This window comes from Cavia porcellus, unplaced genomic scaffold (assembly GCF_034190915.1).
Source record: "Cavia porcellus strain 051 isolate PalLab524CR breed Dunkin Hartley unplaced genomic scaffold, mCavPor4.1 scaffold_21, whole genome shotgun sequence".
NCBI classification, from domain to species: domain Eukaryota; kingdom Metazoa; phylum Chordata; class Mammalia; order Rodentia; family Caviidae; genus Cavia; species Cavia porcellus.
In genome coordinates, this window is record NW_026947504.1 from 19,847,055 (window position 1) to 19,863,595 (window position 16,541).

Here is a 16,541-nt window from a genome sequence, read left to right on the forward strand (position 1 = left end):
AAATTTTTGACTTGCAGTAAGGAATCATTTCATATCAACTATGCTACTTGAGATTGGCTGCCTAGTGGTGCAATCTCTTTATTAATGTTGCACTAATAAAATAGATATTCAATGGGCACGTTAATATTTACTGAAAGCCAACAATGTCTCAGGAACAGTAGTATTCATTTTACTTACAAACTAGACTTCTTCAGAGTCTGTTACAGTAGTAATTGGAGGAATTTTTGTAAATGTTTTAGGAGGGAAGCTGTGCAGGAGTTATTCCAATATCAAATGAAATAAAACTATCTTGGTTAATAAATTCTTTTTAATGGATAAAATGCTCAAAATGAACTCAGAGAAGACTGGAGTTTGCTAATTAAAATTTAAGTACTTGCTTGTAGAATTTAAATTCCAAGCAATTCAAGAAATTAGATTATACACTATAGATTAGTATGGTAATATACTGCAAAAACAAATCCAAAAATCTCAGTGGATTTGCAAAATAAAGACTCAATTCTGACTCTTTCTTGTGAACAAGGACTTCTGCCAAACTGATCATTTCTTTTACTCTGAGCCACAATCTCTATTTCATCTCTTGGATATTACTGTATCATATTTTTCTTTCTATAATTTCCACACTCACTCCATATGTTTTCCTCATTCGCTGAACTTGTAAATACTTAAGTGCAACAACAGTCCTCAGAACCCCTGGCTTTAAATAGCATCTAGGTATCTTTTATATTGATCTCAGCTCTGAGCTCCAGACTTAATTGTTTTTTCAGTGTCTTTTCTTGGATAGTTCATATCTCACATTCAACATGACCAAATGAAACTTGAAGTTTTACTTCTTTCGTGAAAAATCTCTGCTGTTAACTTTTAAGCCAATGGCAATCTCATTTTAAGCACTGAGAAAGATATCCAAAACTTTATGTTAATTTTCTCCTTCTTCTGTCCCACCTCCAGTCTTATGAGCAAGACCAATTCCTGTCATCCACACCAGCGCTGCAACTGAGACCTTCATTTGATGACTACTTGTCATAAATGGTGTCCACTATGACTTTTGTACCCCTGTTTCCTTCATTTACTCCATCTACATTGACTTCTGCAATTTACCATATTACAAAGTGGCACTTTAAAAGCATAATTTTAGACTGTGTCACAGCTCTCATCCAAATTCTGTACTTTATAGAACAAACCTCAGGAAATCCACATGTTAAAATTAAGACAACAGAATTTTAAAAGAATTTATTGTACATATAGTTTAAAAAATTAAAGAAAAGGATGTTCATGAGACAGCAGACAGAATATCTACATAACAGAAATGACAACAATAACCAAATATATCTTAAGACAGGACCACACAAGTTGCAGAAAAACAATGTGTGAAATTGTAAACAGAGTAAGGGAAATTGTGTAATGTGAAGAACAGAGTGAAAATATGAAGCCAGACTTAATAACTTATAAGACTCCCAAAAAATCTAACCTATGTTTGATTGGAGTTCAAGAGGGAAAAGAAAGACAGAGCACAGCGGGAGTATTTAAAGACATAATGGCAAAAAAAAAAAAAAAAATAGCACTTCTCATGAAATGTTTATCATGCATATTCTTTTTTAATTTTTAAAAAAAATTATTTTATAAAGGATAAAACAATAAAACCAATCAAAACAAACCTGTGTAAGAGATACAGGACTTTAAAACATTACAAAATCAACAATAATGCCTTTTGTTGTCTTCAAAGTAGCTGCAGATACCTTCAGACATAGCAAAAATCAAACAGAACAGAATAAAATAGAAACAATAAAAACAAAACGAAGAATACAATAAAGGATTTCAAATCAAGCCAATGGTAAATCCAAAATTGCTATCATAATATATCCTGTTATCCTCGAAATAGCTGCTCCTTCCATTGGGTTTAACATAATCAAACAAAACAAAAAAGATAAAACCCAACCCAATAAAACAATGAAAGTGATGTAGGGTTTCCAAAACAAGACTACGGAGAATCAACAATGGCTACATCCCTCAGGAGATCCCCCCTAGATGACACACTGTATAGTGACATCCTCTAAACCTGTGATCAGACCACTGGCCCTAGAACTGCAGTGTTATTGTAGTGTAACACTAAAGCACCACAGGCATCCAATTGCATTTCACTGTGGTAGCTATCATCACAGCCTGTGTTTCTCCAAATAAGCTAGACACTTATGGTGTGTTGGGAAAGGAAAGGGTTGGTTGGTATTTCTTGTTTATCAGCCCATGCGCTGGAAGGGACTGGGGTCTGGCCATTACCATTCCAACAGCAGCCCACACATGGCTCAGCATGCTAATTCTTAGCTCAGAATCTGCTTTCCAGGAGAACAATCCTGTGATGTTGGTGTCATGAATGACACACACAAAAGCCCAGGGGATGGGATTTCAGAGTGAGATCACCCACTAAGGATAAAGAATACTTACCTCACTACCAATACCTGTGGTGCACAAATGGCCTTAGCAAGTGCTAACACAGTAACCTGGGATTTATATTAGTGGGCAGGGATGTTGTAGCTGTATCCAACACAGCAAAATGTGGGTGAAGTATGAATTATAAGGAGAAAAGTGGTCAGGCTTGGTAATAATATAATCCCAGCACTCTGGAAGGTCAAGGCAGAAGAACCACAAGTCTGAGCCAAACCTAGGCAAATTAGGTTCTTAGCCTCTGTCTCAAAATAAGAAATATTGGGAAACGTACCTTGGGATGAAAGACCTCAATTCAATCTCCAGTACCTCAGGTGAACAACAAAGACAAAGAGAAGAAGGAAGGTGTGCGAAGAAGAAAGAGAGAAAGAGGGAAGGGAATTGAGTGACAATTAAGGGGCTTGACTTGCATTTTAGAAAAAGACAATTGGTAATTAAAAGCTAAGCTTGGAAATTAGAGGGCTTTTTTTTGTTTGTTTGTTTGTTTTTGTTTTTTTTGCAACAGCAGGAGTCACTTCTTTCAGCGAGAAGATGAGAAAGCTGAGAAGCATGATTAGGCTTTACTAATAAGAGCAGCAGATTTCTAAAGAAGGGTGAACTCTTCAAGAATGCATATTTGCTCCTCCATACTCTGGACCTCGATTGAGAATCAGACTATGAAACCTTCTTTAGAGTTAGTGACTGGCATTTCCTCATTTCTTAAAAACAATATAGATGTTTTTCCCCAGAAAGATATTAGCCCCCTCTTAATCTTTACCTGCCATCTTTCCTGGTACCTATGCATGGATAGGGTTAATTGACCACAAGACCTGTCCATAGATACGCTGGGCATAATAAATAAGGAAAGGGACTGTATCACAAAGAAACTCTACAATCTAATCAGAACATACCAGCAGAAGCTGAAAGATTACTTATGGTAATGGATTCTGAATGTGTATGATCAAAGATGTGGAACAAAAGTTTATCATTTAGGAGACACTCCATCAAGAACCAAGGGCTTTAACATCCTTGTAAGGCACTTGTCAGATAGTCTAAATAAAGCACTTCTAGGGCTGCTTCTAAACAGCCATAAATATACACTTTTACCCAGAGCCTATGTTAACTGTCTTTCTTGAAAAAACATAAACTATCTAGACATCCTGCATAATATCACACTTGCCCACTGTGTCAACAGCATTCTAACTAGACAAGATGAACAAGAAGTGACTATTCATGGAAGTCCTTGGTAAGACACAAGTGCCTCAGAGAGAAAAGATAATCTCAAAGAAATTTCATAGAACCAAAGTATCAGTATAATTTTAGAGGCCAGTGTCAGAAAGCATTCTGAAACATTTCTTCCAAAGTATAGGACAAATTGTGACTTTTTACAGTCACAATTTTTGCGCTTCACACCATGAACAAGAAAGCACAGTATTTCCAACAGCAGTTTGGATCATAGAGGGAGTATATACCACAAATGAGAATAATGCCGTGAGCCACTCTGCGAGTCATAAAATGCTGTTACTTTAAGTGGGACCCAGAGAAACACATAGAGCTTTGCTGTAGACCTAACAGCTAGTGGACTTTATCATTTGACATATCCTGTGAGAAAATCAGTGATACAGAAAGATGCCGTTAGATTTATGGCAAATACTCATCGAAGAGTTACAGTGCAGACATCCAAGAACATGTCCCTGTCATCTTTAGAAAAAGAAAATTTATAGCATTTTGGTAGTCGTTAAGTGACTGTGTAGATGGCAGCAGCCCTCCAGGGCTGATTTCTGTCACACCTACCAAGATAATAAAGTCAGTCCAGCTCGGAAAAATTCAGTAGGAAGACCAAAGTGGTCCATCTGGCATCAGGCACCAAAACACAGGACAAAACATGTGGTCTGTGACCAGTGCCTCTCTTTCAAGTTAATGTGGGAATACTTTACCAGCCGTCGATGGCAAAATGTGTGAGCTTGGCTCACAAATGGACTGGTTCAGTACGTTGGTATAATACTGGAAAAGACAAAAATAGGTGAGCTAGTCCTCTCTTTTTGCATTAACCTGACAAATTCTTTTGTGTGGAGAGAAAGTTGTCTGAACTAAGCTCAGGAATATCCAAATTCATGCACAGAAACAAATTTGACAGGGAAAAGATTAATAAATTGTAACAAATGTAACCTGAAATAGAGATGTAAACATATACATGAGAACAAGCACCAAGTAAAACCATTTTTATACTGTGTGGTGGTGCTTACCAAGAAAAACCACCACATAAGCAACACTGTATCACCAGAAAGACAACTAGGGTATATAAACCATACTATTAATCAATAATAAGACAAACAATGCAACTAAAATAGGATGAAAGACTCAAACAGACACATTATAAAAGACACAAAAATGTTCAACAAGCACCTGAGAAAGTGCCTAACATCTGTACCAGTCAGGGAAATGCAAATTAGGTCTACAAAAAAAACCTTACCTAAGTGTTGCCATGGCTTCTAAAATAAAAGACAATGACAATATGGAACTAACATTTTATAAAGTATAGTGGGTATATAAAATGACATAATCATTTTGGACAAATTGATATGATAACACTTAGATGGTTAAATATCATCTATTGTTTTAATAAAATCTCAATCCTACGAACTGAAAAAAACAAAATTGGATACATGCCCACAAAAAGACTTACATATAAATACACATGCATATAAATTGGCAGTATTTGGAAACTGAAAATAACTCTAATATCATACACAATAATACATCCAGCTAGTGAAGTAATTAGTAGAAATACAAAAGAATGAATATCTTACATATACAACCACATGGATACATCAAAAAATGTAAGGCACAAAGTAATAAGTATTGTAAGATTTCATTTATATAAGGATCTAGACAGACAAAAGCAAACTGATGATGAAAAGCACAAAAAATTGTCATCTATGGGGTGGCTAAAATGCTTGGAAGAGGTTAATGAGAGTTTTTGTGATAGAAATATTATACATTACAGTTGTATACTTAAGATCTGTGGATTTTTTAATTTATTTTAAAGAGGGTAAAACTAAACATGACTAAACAGAACAAAGCAGCTCAGAAGAAAACAATGTAAGTGACCCAGATTCCAAAGCAAGACAACATATCTACAGTGGCTACCATAACATCTCTTGTTTTCTTCTAAGTAGTTATCTATATCTTCACACACAGTGAATTCATACGAAATAAGAGTATTAAACTAAGATCTGTGAATTTTAATGTGCATAAATTTTTACCCTAAAAGTTCAATCCAATTTGTATGTTTCTGATCCTAATTTTTAGTCACTTGGTATTCAAGGATCCATGAGCCTTCTTCTTCCATGTCTTTAGCACCTGTCATTCTTTCTGCCTGAAAATACTCTTCTCCAAGATAGCTGCAAAACTTTTTTACTTACTCATATAATTTAGTTGTATGTTCAAATCCATTCCTCAAATCAAATGTTCCTTAACTGGGCATTACCTAAAATACCAAATATTATAATTACAATCTATATCTATTTCTTGTTTCATTTTTCTTAGATATTTCATCATTGGTGCATATTACAAACACAGAGATATGTTCATTTTTTTCACTGCTTGTCACAACCTCTGGAAAACTGACACTGCCAATATTTGTTGAAGAGTTGTTATATAGAATATGTCTTCAAACTAGCAACATCAAAAAATCAAAGTTATATTTAGCCAACTATTGTAAGTGACTTTTTTGTCTACATTGTAAATTAATCCTGGGATATCTGTTATTAAAGGATTACTAGATTTACCCACCAAACTCCAAACAAGATTGTTGACTCCATTTGTATTTTCTGAAGCTGTAATGAGACACAAAAGAAAATCAAATATAGAAGCAGCTTGCTCATCCTTCTCCATGGGGAATTCTGACAACATTCTTCAAAGAAAAGAAAGTGTTAAGATGGAATTTTATATATAGATGCAGTACAGTGTACTCAAGTGATTAAAAAGCTGCCAAGTACATTTTAGAACCAGGAAAGACCTTATTAAATATCTAGTAAAGATTATATAGCAAAAATCATTGCAAGGATATTTATTGTTATGTTATTATGACATTTGAAGCTCTTACTCTTGATTTTTTGTCTGTTCAGCTGTGACTATCACCTATCATGTTATTCAAACTTTCATTGATATGAAAAAGAAATACTTGAAGTTTTTCACCTATTTACCCAATCAATAAATATGCAAGCTAAAGATTCTATGGTGAACTAAAAGGGTAATCTTCTTTCTTTTAAGGAGTTTACAGTCACCTGGGTTGGGTAGACATAAAAACAAATAAATGAGATAACTGAAGTTAATGATAAACCTAAGCAAAAAAATATCACAGACCCCAGATGAGAGAGATAAAGGTTTCCGGATTGTTTAAACAGATGATCTATAATTTACTTTCTTCAGAAGGGAACATTTCAAACCAAGATTGAAGTGGTAAGAAAAAGCTCTCCAGAGAGGGAAGAACAAATAGACGGTCTTAATAACAAGCACAATGTGGTTAAGGAATGCTGTAGTTGTACTGAAACACTGAATTGCATGAGGTATGACCAATGAGATGAGTACAGCCATATCCAATAAGACTTTTAAAGGTATCTAAAAATTTAGTGTTACTCTGAATGAGATGATTTAATCAATAAAACAACATAGCCTAATTTATCATTTTAAAAGATGTGTCTTGCTATTCTTTAGAGGTCAAAATAGAAAGGAGATTGACTTGGTCAATTTTTACAGGTAAGACTAGATGGCGTATCATTGTAGGGTAGGGGCTCTTGGCCTGGGGTAACCTTTGATATAAGGATATTTGCATTGCTTGGAAACATTTTGCGTGGTCATAATTAGGAACCAGAGGGCTTCTGGTATGTACTATTTAAGGCCAGGGATAGTGCTAAAAACTCAAGAATGAAAAATGATTTCATCCAAAATATCAGTTGTGCCAAAGTTAAAGAATCCTGCTCCAGAAAATTAGTACTATAAATGGAAGGGATAAATGAATGCACCATTTTAATAAAGACAATTGCAAGAAAAACCTTTGTATAAATTAGATGTTGTAGATCAGGAAAAGGCAGAAATTCACATTGACTTCTAGCTTAACTATTGGGCAATCCCCTGGTGTCATTAGTGATTGGAAAGAAACATGTGATTGAAAATAGTGAGTTTCATTTTGACTGCATCAAGTTTGTGATGCTTTTTAGGCATCAAAAGTAGGTGATAGTTGCATATATTAGAGTGCAATCTCGTAGAAGATTCAATATATAAAGACCTCCCACACAATGAAGATATGGTAAATGTAAGAACTGGTGAAATTCCCAAAAGGAAGATACTAGCTAGTGGAAAATAGGGCCAATGACAGAGTTAAGGTTGAATAAAAGAGATGAAAGTAGAAATGTGATTCATAAGGACTGACATTCATTGAGGCAGGAAAAATGTTGGGCACTGCAATAATGGGATGTAAGAAAAACATCTTAGTATTAAATTGAGACAAATTAAATTGTCCCAATAACGTTAGCCCTACAAAAACATAAAATTTAGGTCCAAACTACAGGAAAAAAGAAGAGATTGTATTAAATGCTACTAAAATGCCAAGTATAATGGAAACTATGAGCATAAAGGTAACTTTGATAAGAGCAGATCCAGTGGAATAGACGGAATGCAAGCCCTATCTTATTGAATTTAATGAGCCAATTGCTAATGAGAACTGAGTCAACCAATTCTTTAGATTAGAAGGATTTGGGTTTAAAAGAGTGTCTTAAAGGCAGGAAACTCGAGAAGTATTAGATTCCATTTCAATGTTCGTGAGGATTAGCCAGAAGGAAAGGGCAGGGTCTTGGTGCATTGGAAGAGAGGACAACTGAAGGAGGAAAAGAATGAAATCCAAGGGACCGAACAGGGACATTTATTCTATTGAAAATAGCAAGCAGAGAATGTGGGTAAAAACATGTAGATAAGTCACTGTGAAATATGACAAGGAATGAGTTATTTGTCTAACTACATTTTCTTTTTGTTACATATAATTTGTATACTATTTTAAATATCTGCTGTTCTCATATTTTAGAATAGTTTAGATTTCAAGGCACCCATAATTTTGGTTTGCTGTGGTATTCCTAGCTCAGTTTTATTTTCTTTCCAAAGAATATACTTTCAGAGACATTTCTATTTTAGTACATTCACTTCTCCATGACCATCGTTTGAGGATAGAAAGATGTTTGTGATTCATTATATTTTGAACTTCAGAATTACCGTGTATCTTGTCAGAATGTTTCTGTGCAAGACTAAATCTGGTTCATTTTTCAATACACAAACTCCTGGAAGGGAAATTTATATACTCTTTCCCAAACTCTGAATTCTCATGGTCTCTAAAATTTATCTTATGATCTTGAAATTATACAGCCTTAGACAGTGGAATGATACTTTCACCTACCACACTTTGTCTGGCTTTCATTTCTCTAGGTTTAGTTGTGACCCTGTTGAAATTTTTTGTCACAATGTTGTTGTCAACCCTACTGCAAATGAGCCTGAGAGGCCATGTTGCAGATAAGCCCATCTCCCTTGGTATGTGCAGTTTTATTTCTCATTCTTTAAGTGAAATTAGGAACAGCATTTAGCATTTCTATGCTTGTTCTTATCACAGGCTCCACCTGAAGTCTGAAGCCTTCATCCCTTGGGGCTTCTATTCAGAATTATGTTGATGCCTCTCCTACACTGACAATTTCCTGCTACTGGATCTTTCTCATAGAGACCCTTTTTTTTGTTTTTGTTTTTAAGTGAGAAGTTAATAAAATTAACTCATTTCTTCTCTTATACGCATCAACCCATTTTTCTACTTCATATAGAAAAAAAAATACTTCTTCAAAAAATTTACTCACTACAACACACTTTCTGCCTTCTTCAGTTCAACAAGCCTGATCTAATGAAGGTTGCCAATGATCGCATTCTTACCAAATCCCATAATCATGTCTGTGATTCAGTACCATCTGTCTCTGATAATTCGCCATTTTTTTGAAAACCTGTTATGTCACAGCTGCCTCTGTTATATTTGCCTGATTTTCTTCCACTTGTTTTCACCAGTTTTTTAAATTTTTTAACCTTGTTATTCTTCCATTATTTGCCTTTTAAATGCCAACCATCATAGGCTTCAGTCCAAAGTTCTCTTCTTTTCCTACCTAATGCCTCTACCTGATATGATCTAGCTCCACACTTTACCTGCTGTGACACCCAAGTTTATATCTCAGAGCTTACTCCTTCTTGTGTTTTGGACTTTTGTGTCAACATGCCTACTTTGAGTATCTTCAGGACTTCTCAGACATACAGTGCTCAAAGTGGATCTCTTGATTTATCCCAATGTACATGTTTCTTCAAAGTCTTCTTCATGTTAGAAGTATAATCACCTTTAATGGTGATCAAACCAGAAGCCTATAAAGCATTCTTTGTTTATCATTTATTCAATCAGCAAAGTTCATTGTTTGTACCAACCACTTTTTCTCAGATCATTGATTTTTATCTATTCTGCTGGAGTCACTGGGATCTAAGTTCATCAGGTCTCGCCTGGATTGTTTGCTAAGTACTTTCCTCCTTTTAACTCTTGTCTCCTAATCCACACACTACACAACAGACTGAATAGTTGAAAATGTAAATGAGGCCAATTCATTTCTCTCCTTAAAATTCCTCTTCAGCTTCTAACTGCATTTAAAATAAAATGAAATCCATCTCCTTATTTTGGATATGCATGGTATTTTTTGCTTTTCCTCGTTTCTCATCCCTGATTTCTACCATCACAGTCACACTATACTAAACATTTTAAAGTAATGTGTCATGGTTTATGTCAGTGGTTCTCAACCTTATGAATTATGGACTCGACCAAATCTAGCATTTGTGATTGGTTAGTTGTCTAGCATTTGGATTGGTGATGTTTCACCCACTCCAGGGGTGGAGCCAGGATAGGATGTAACAGCAGGAAGAAGGTGTGTCTCTCTTTCTCTTGCTGGTTTGTGCCTTTCTGTTTGCAGCGGCCATGAAGGAGTGTCCCACCATGCCACATTGCCTTGGAGTCAACTGAGCATAGACTGAAACCTCCAAGAATTATAAGAAATAAACTTTTCCTTCCCTAACTTGAAGCATCAGGTATTTTGTCTCAGCAACCAGTAAAAAGTAACTAGGACATAATGTATCTACACTGCTTGTAAGGTGGTTTCCCCAAAATTATTCCATGCTAGACTTGAGATAGCTCAGACCCCAGAATAAAATTTGAGGAAGCAAGAAATTGGGATCAAAGGCTTTATTCCGGGCCTGGTGACACAGCCCCCTTAAGATCAACCCAGAGACTGAGCACCTAACAGACTAAGGGAGGGGTATTTAAAGCTAAAACCGCAAAGCTGTAAAGCTGTTGACTTAGTTCTGATAACATCTGGAGCTCTTGGTGCATTAGTTACTCCCACCCTGTGGTTAAGCATTATCTCAGAACAGCACACCTGCAATAACATGCGGAAAGGGGGTAGGGGAGTTACAAGAAGCTGAAAGTTAAGTTTTTACAAGAAATAGATACTTAACCCTATCAAGACGGCACATACAGAACAAGACGGAGGCTCATTGATTAGAGTTAGGCCACAACAAGACTCATTCTTCAATTTAGGTCTATCTAAAATAGATTTCTTCAATCGAATCTCCTACCCTTATTACAATTTTGTATTTGTTTTTTCTTAGCACTTACCATTCAGTATTGATATCTTTCACAAGATTTTTTTATTGTGTACCCATTGCATGGAAGTAGACTATATGTAACTCTTTTACCATAGTATTCTTGTCAGCACAATGCCTGTCCAAATAATATTAACTCAATAAATATTTCTGCACAAATCACTGACAATTTAAATTTAATTGATTTTTCCTTGTTCTTCCAATTTTATTTTACTTTCTACTGAGTAGTTTGAAGTAATGTTTTACACTGTCCTCTACAAATTTATAATATAGTTACATTTTAGTGTGGTCCATGAACTCTAAACCTAAATTAATGAGGCCGAATTTATTTATATAAATTATATCGATTAAACATGTTTCAGCTTTCAAGAAAAAGAATGTCTGGCAGCAGGGGTTTATATTCGGTATATAAGGAGAAGTCACAAAACCCTAGGTCAGTGCACGGAAAACTTTTAGAGCTATCAATGATAGCAAACAGCCAGCTGTAGCATACATACCACAAGTCCACCATCGCTGGCCTCAGCAGTCAGCTGCGGTTGGCAGCTCAACAGTGTCAAATTCTAAAGTTAGCATCTCTAATTCTTTCTCCTATGTCACAAGTTGCCACTGCAATTTCAAGTATCATGCAGTTATATTCAGAAGCTAGAAGCAAGAAAAGCATAAAAGAGACAAACCTTCCATGCTTTCTGTGCCTTTTTGAATTTTTTTTATAAAAACCTCTCGGCAATTTTCACCTAGCATGGTGCACACCAAAAGTAGGTTATATTTCTACCCTGATGCTTAAAAGCAGGAGAGGTCAGAACCTTCCCCATGAGATTATAAATGTCTGAATTTTCCACGTGGCTTCTGTGACCACTTTATATTGTCAATTCTGTCCCTCTCATTATATCTTAAAATGTAATTAGGAGGAGTTTGTGTGATCTCTAAAGAGTTTACTTGTGCTTAAACTTGGCAAAGATAGGATTTCTATCATTAATTACTGTTTGATGCCAGCATCTACTTTTTGAGGTAAGGTTTAAGTTCACTAAAAATTAACTGGAATATTTTGATCTCCTATCACTTTTCCTTCAAGGAAACAGCACTCCCATTTAATATATTACCCCCAAATTTTGTGATACAGGATTTTAAAACTAAAACAACACCAACAAAAAACTAATGGGAATTTTTGTGCACAAAATTTGTACATTCACTTAGCTACCAAAAGCAATTATCTGCTCAAGGTTTATAAATGTTTTAGCCTCATGTTTTAGGGATGTACTAATTTGTATTAACCAGGCCCAAGACTAAACTCTTACATCAATAGTCCAGCAACATAATAATATTGTTTAATCCCCCCCACACACATGTACTAGGTAGGTAGAGAGAGAGAGAGAGAGAGAGAGAGAGAGAGAGAGAGAGAGAGAGAGGCAGAGGCGTACAGAAACAGTAAGTTTGCAAAGAAGGCTGACACCAAGAGGTAAAATGGCCCACTTAAAGTCACACAACTGCAGCACAGGCACTCAGTGAAGAGTCGGTTTACTTGATTTCTAAAGCTCTTAATCATTGCACTGCACCACTTTCTCCTGCATGAATTTATTATTCTTTTGGGAGCAAATAAAGGCTTCAAATACTGTTTAGGGTCACTATTTTCAAGCTTTGACAAAGCCTCACGTAATCCTTCTGAGACCAGGAGAGAGACAAACAATAGATAGTTAGGATAGTGACCTGAGTAAACTGAGATAAGCCGCAGGAAAATTGGGAAGGAAAAGAGGCTTTCTGGAGTTGGCTGTGGAAATCAGAGTGCAGGAGAAATCTGTTCCGAAGTCAGAAGCCTAGCTCAAAAAAGGAATTCTATCCTTTGGGTTCAAGGGAAGCCTGTTCTCCTAATGTCAGAGGCAGAGACCTCAAAACAGCCACCATGTGCTTTTCTGTGTTTCATTCTCACATACTCACGTACCCACAATAGCACACTAAAGTCTACATAGAAACCCCTGAAATTGGGTATCTCCCCTCATAAGCCGCCTCCCTTGGAGCCCTATTCAGCTAGCACAACCTTTTCTTTTTTTCTCTTCAATAAACTACTCTCAATGCATTCTGTACTGCTTTGTCCATCAGCTTAGTTCATCATTCGCAGGACAAGAGCCCAGAGGAAAAACTGGTAGCACTTCCAGAGATTTTCTTGCATGGAATATAAACAGGTTAACTTGGTAAGCAATATAGAATACTTTAGAGGTTAGCTGGTGCCTTGTTCTAACTCTAAACTGTTCCTTCTTCTTTCTTCATCTAATTAAAAGGTCTTCTGGTGGGAGGTAGATAGTCAAACCTGGCTCCAGGGTAGGAGCCTGGGGGGGTGCTATCTTCATATCTTTATACCATTTACAAATAAACTATCAGGACCTTTAGTGATAGTCAAGCAGATAAGTTCCATGCAGATACAGTTAATGATCCTTAAACTGTCCTAATTCAGACTTCAAAGTGTGAACTTCTGGCCATTCTCATGTCTGTTAAGAGCAAATGTTTGAGATTTTGCTGACATGTGTCTATGTATAGTATTGGTATGAGTAATAGTTTCCTACGGATGCTGCCTTTAATGACTACAACTGGGTAGCTTAGAACAAAAGAAAGGTATTCTCCCACAGTACTAGAGAATAGAAGTCCAGCACCAGTATCATTAGGCCAAAATTAAGATGGCAACAGAGCTGCACTCTTTCCTAAGGCTCTAGGGGAAAATATGTTCCTTGTCACTTTCAGCTTCTGGTAGCTACAACATCCAAAGACTATAGTCATATTACTCCAGTCTCTGTGCCCATTTTCACATTATCATCTATAAATGTCTGTGTTCATATCTCGCTCTGCCTCTTTTTATATGGATATATACATAATTATGTATTATGTATATATAATTAGGGCACAAAAGAAAAATCTATTTTTATGTGCAAAGAATTTTTTACTATGTAAAGTCACATTTATAGGCTCTAGAAATTAGGACCAGATATATTTTGGAACCATTATTTATCCTGCTGCAGTATTTTGTACCTGTAACTCAACTAACCAAACAGCCATGGAGACAGTTAACCTTAACCGTGTCAAATTAATTGATGTAGAAAATCCCTAGGGATTAGTAAAGCACATTTCTGGTTGTGTCTGAGTCATTCATAGAAGTGTGGCTTTGTGTATGATTTATGATCTCTGGCTGCTTCTTCTCTGGCGCTTTTCCCCTGTTTCCCAGCTACGACAAACTAAGTAGCTTTGCTCTGCCTACGTTTGCACCATGCTGCTCTGTTATGGTTTGTGTCTAGATGCTCCTCAAAGCCCCATGCAGTCATGGGGGGAGGGGTGCTTTTCCAAGGTGGGCTCAGAGTTTGTGGTTGATTTATGGCCCAATGCTGGATTATGGGTGTGAGTCCTACACTCATCATGGGGTTGATAGCCTGCATTCAATATAAGGGCAGGAAGGAGGCTGCTGACCTGCTCCTCCCTTTTTACTGTTATTGTTTTTACTGTCTTCTGCTGCCATGAACTGTCGTTCCTCTGCTACAGCCCCCTGCCTTGGAGTTAGCTGATTATAACTGAAACCTCTACAAACTGTGAGCTAAATAAACATTTCCCCCTTTAACTTTGAGAATAGGGTATTTTGTCTCAGCAATAAGAGAAAAGTAACTAAGACAGGCTCCTACCCTGAAACCAGGCAAACATGGACTGAATCATATGAACCTTGAACCAAATTGAACCTTATCTGTTTTCAATTACAGGTGTCAGTTATTATATTCCAGCAACAGGAAAAGTGACCAATACTGAACATTAGTATTAGGAGTTGGGGTTGTTTTATGGCTGTTCCTGTGGTAAAGAAATCTTAAGAACTGTTTTGTCAGAGAAGTTTAGAAGGCTTTTGAGATCTTGGCATAGAGAAACCCTGGACAAAATTTGATAGGTAATTACAGTCAGAGCTCTGAAAACAGAATGGTGTTAGGAACACAGATAATAGAGGCTGTGCTCAGGAGTTTTCAGCTAGGAACAAACACACCACTTGAAGTTGGAATAAAGGCCAAAGATATTATATTCTGGCAGAAAATTTGTCTATGTTTTTTCCATATCCTGAGATTTTTCAGGAAACTTAGATTAAGGGAAATGGACTAAATATTTAATAGATGATGTTCTTTTTTTCCTTTTTTCTGTTTTTCTTTTAAAGAGAATAAAACAAAACAAAACATTGAAGTGAAGCAAAACAACACAATGGGAACGATATTGGATTTCAAAACAAGACAGTAGGAAATCAGCCACAGTCACTAATGCACAGTGCTGTCCTTTAAATACATAGTCAAACAGCATAAGCACTAAGTTGTTTCTTTATTTCAGTTGCCATCTCAAAAATTTCAGTTATGTGGTTCCTAATTTCCTTTATGATTATATCTCCTGGACTTGTTCTGGGTAAGATATGAGCACGCAAAATTAATTAAACACTCAATTAAACAATATAAGCATTAAGTTGTTTCTTTACTTCAGTTGCTATCATTTCAGAAATTTCAAGTGTGTGACTTCTAGTTTATTTTGCGTCTGTGTCTCCTGGACTTGTTCTAAGAGGGCTGAAGGTCTGAGGTCCGAGAATGCACCCTGCTTCTCTATCTTGAGATTTTCCTGTATGTTTCCTGCATTGGCTGCTTGTCCCATGGTGCAGGGGTTAGGTACCTGGGTTACTCTAATGTGAGATTCCTGGGGTGGCAAAGAGAGGAGCAGGGTGGCTACTCATCCATGTTCCCCCAATGGCTGCAGAATCTAGGAAGCTTAACTTCCTCTCCTCTGGGCCTGCAGCAGTGGGTTTACTAGGGGGTGCAGCCTCTTCTCCAGGCCTGCACTGGTGGATTAACAGGATGCGTAACCTCCCTTTCTCAGGACCTTCAGCTATGGGCTCACTAGGGAGTGTGGCTTCTTCCCTGATAGTCCTCAGTGGTAGGTGTTAGGTCTGAGAGAAGGGGAAGGAAAAGGGGAGGAGGGGGAAGAAGAAGTCCGTGGAAGGAGTGGAGTGGACGGCCGGGAAAGTAGTGGGCGGCGATGGCTTTATTTCGGGAATGCGGGGAGAGACCCTCCCCCCTGCCCCGGGGCGCAGCATCTCCGCTGCACCCAGGGGCCGGTGGTCTCTCCAGGAACACAGGGAGAGGAGACTGGCGCACTGGCCGCTGGAATCTGGCGATCTCTCTCTCGGACACGCAGCCTGGGGGAATATAAATAGCCTAAGCTTAGGGCAGTGCCCTAAGGCCGTTAGAGATGCACCGTATATCATTGGCGCCAGAGTTACAGGGATGGGGGTGTAGGGTTACAGGCAAGTCTATAGGGGTGGGGGAGGCAGGAGTTTTCTAACTTGGCTGCAGCTTTTCCTGGTTAAAGGGTCCGATCTGGGCCAGCAACTCTTTCAGTAGACTCATTGGGCA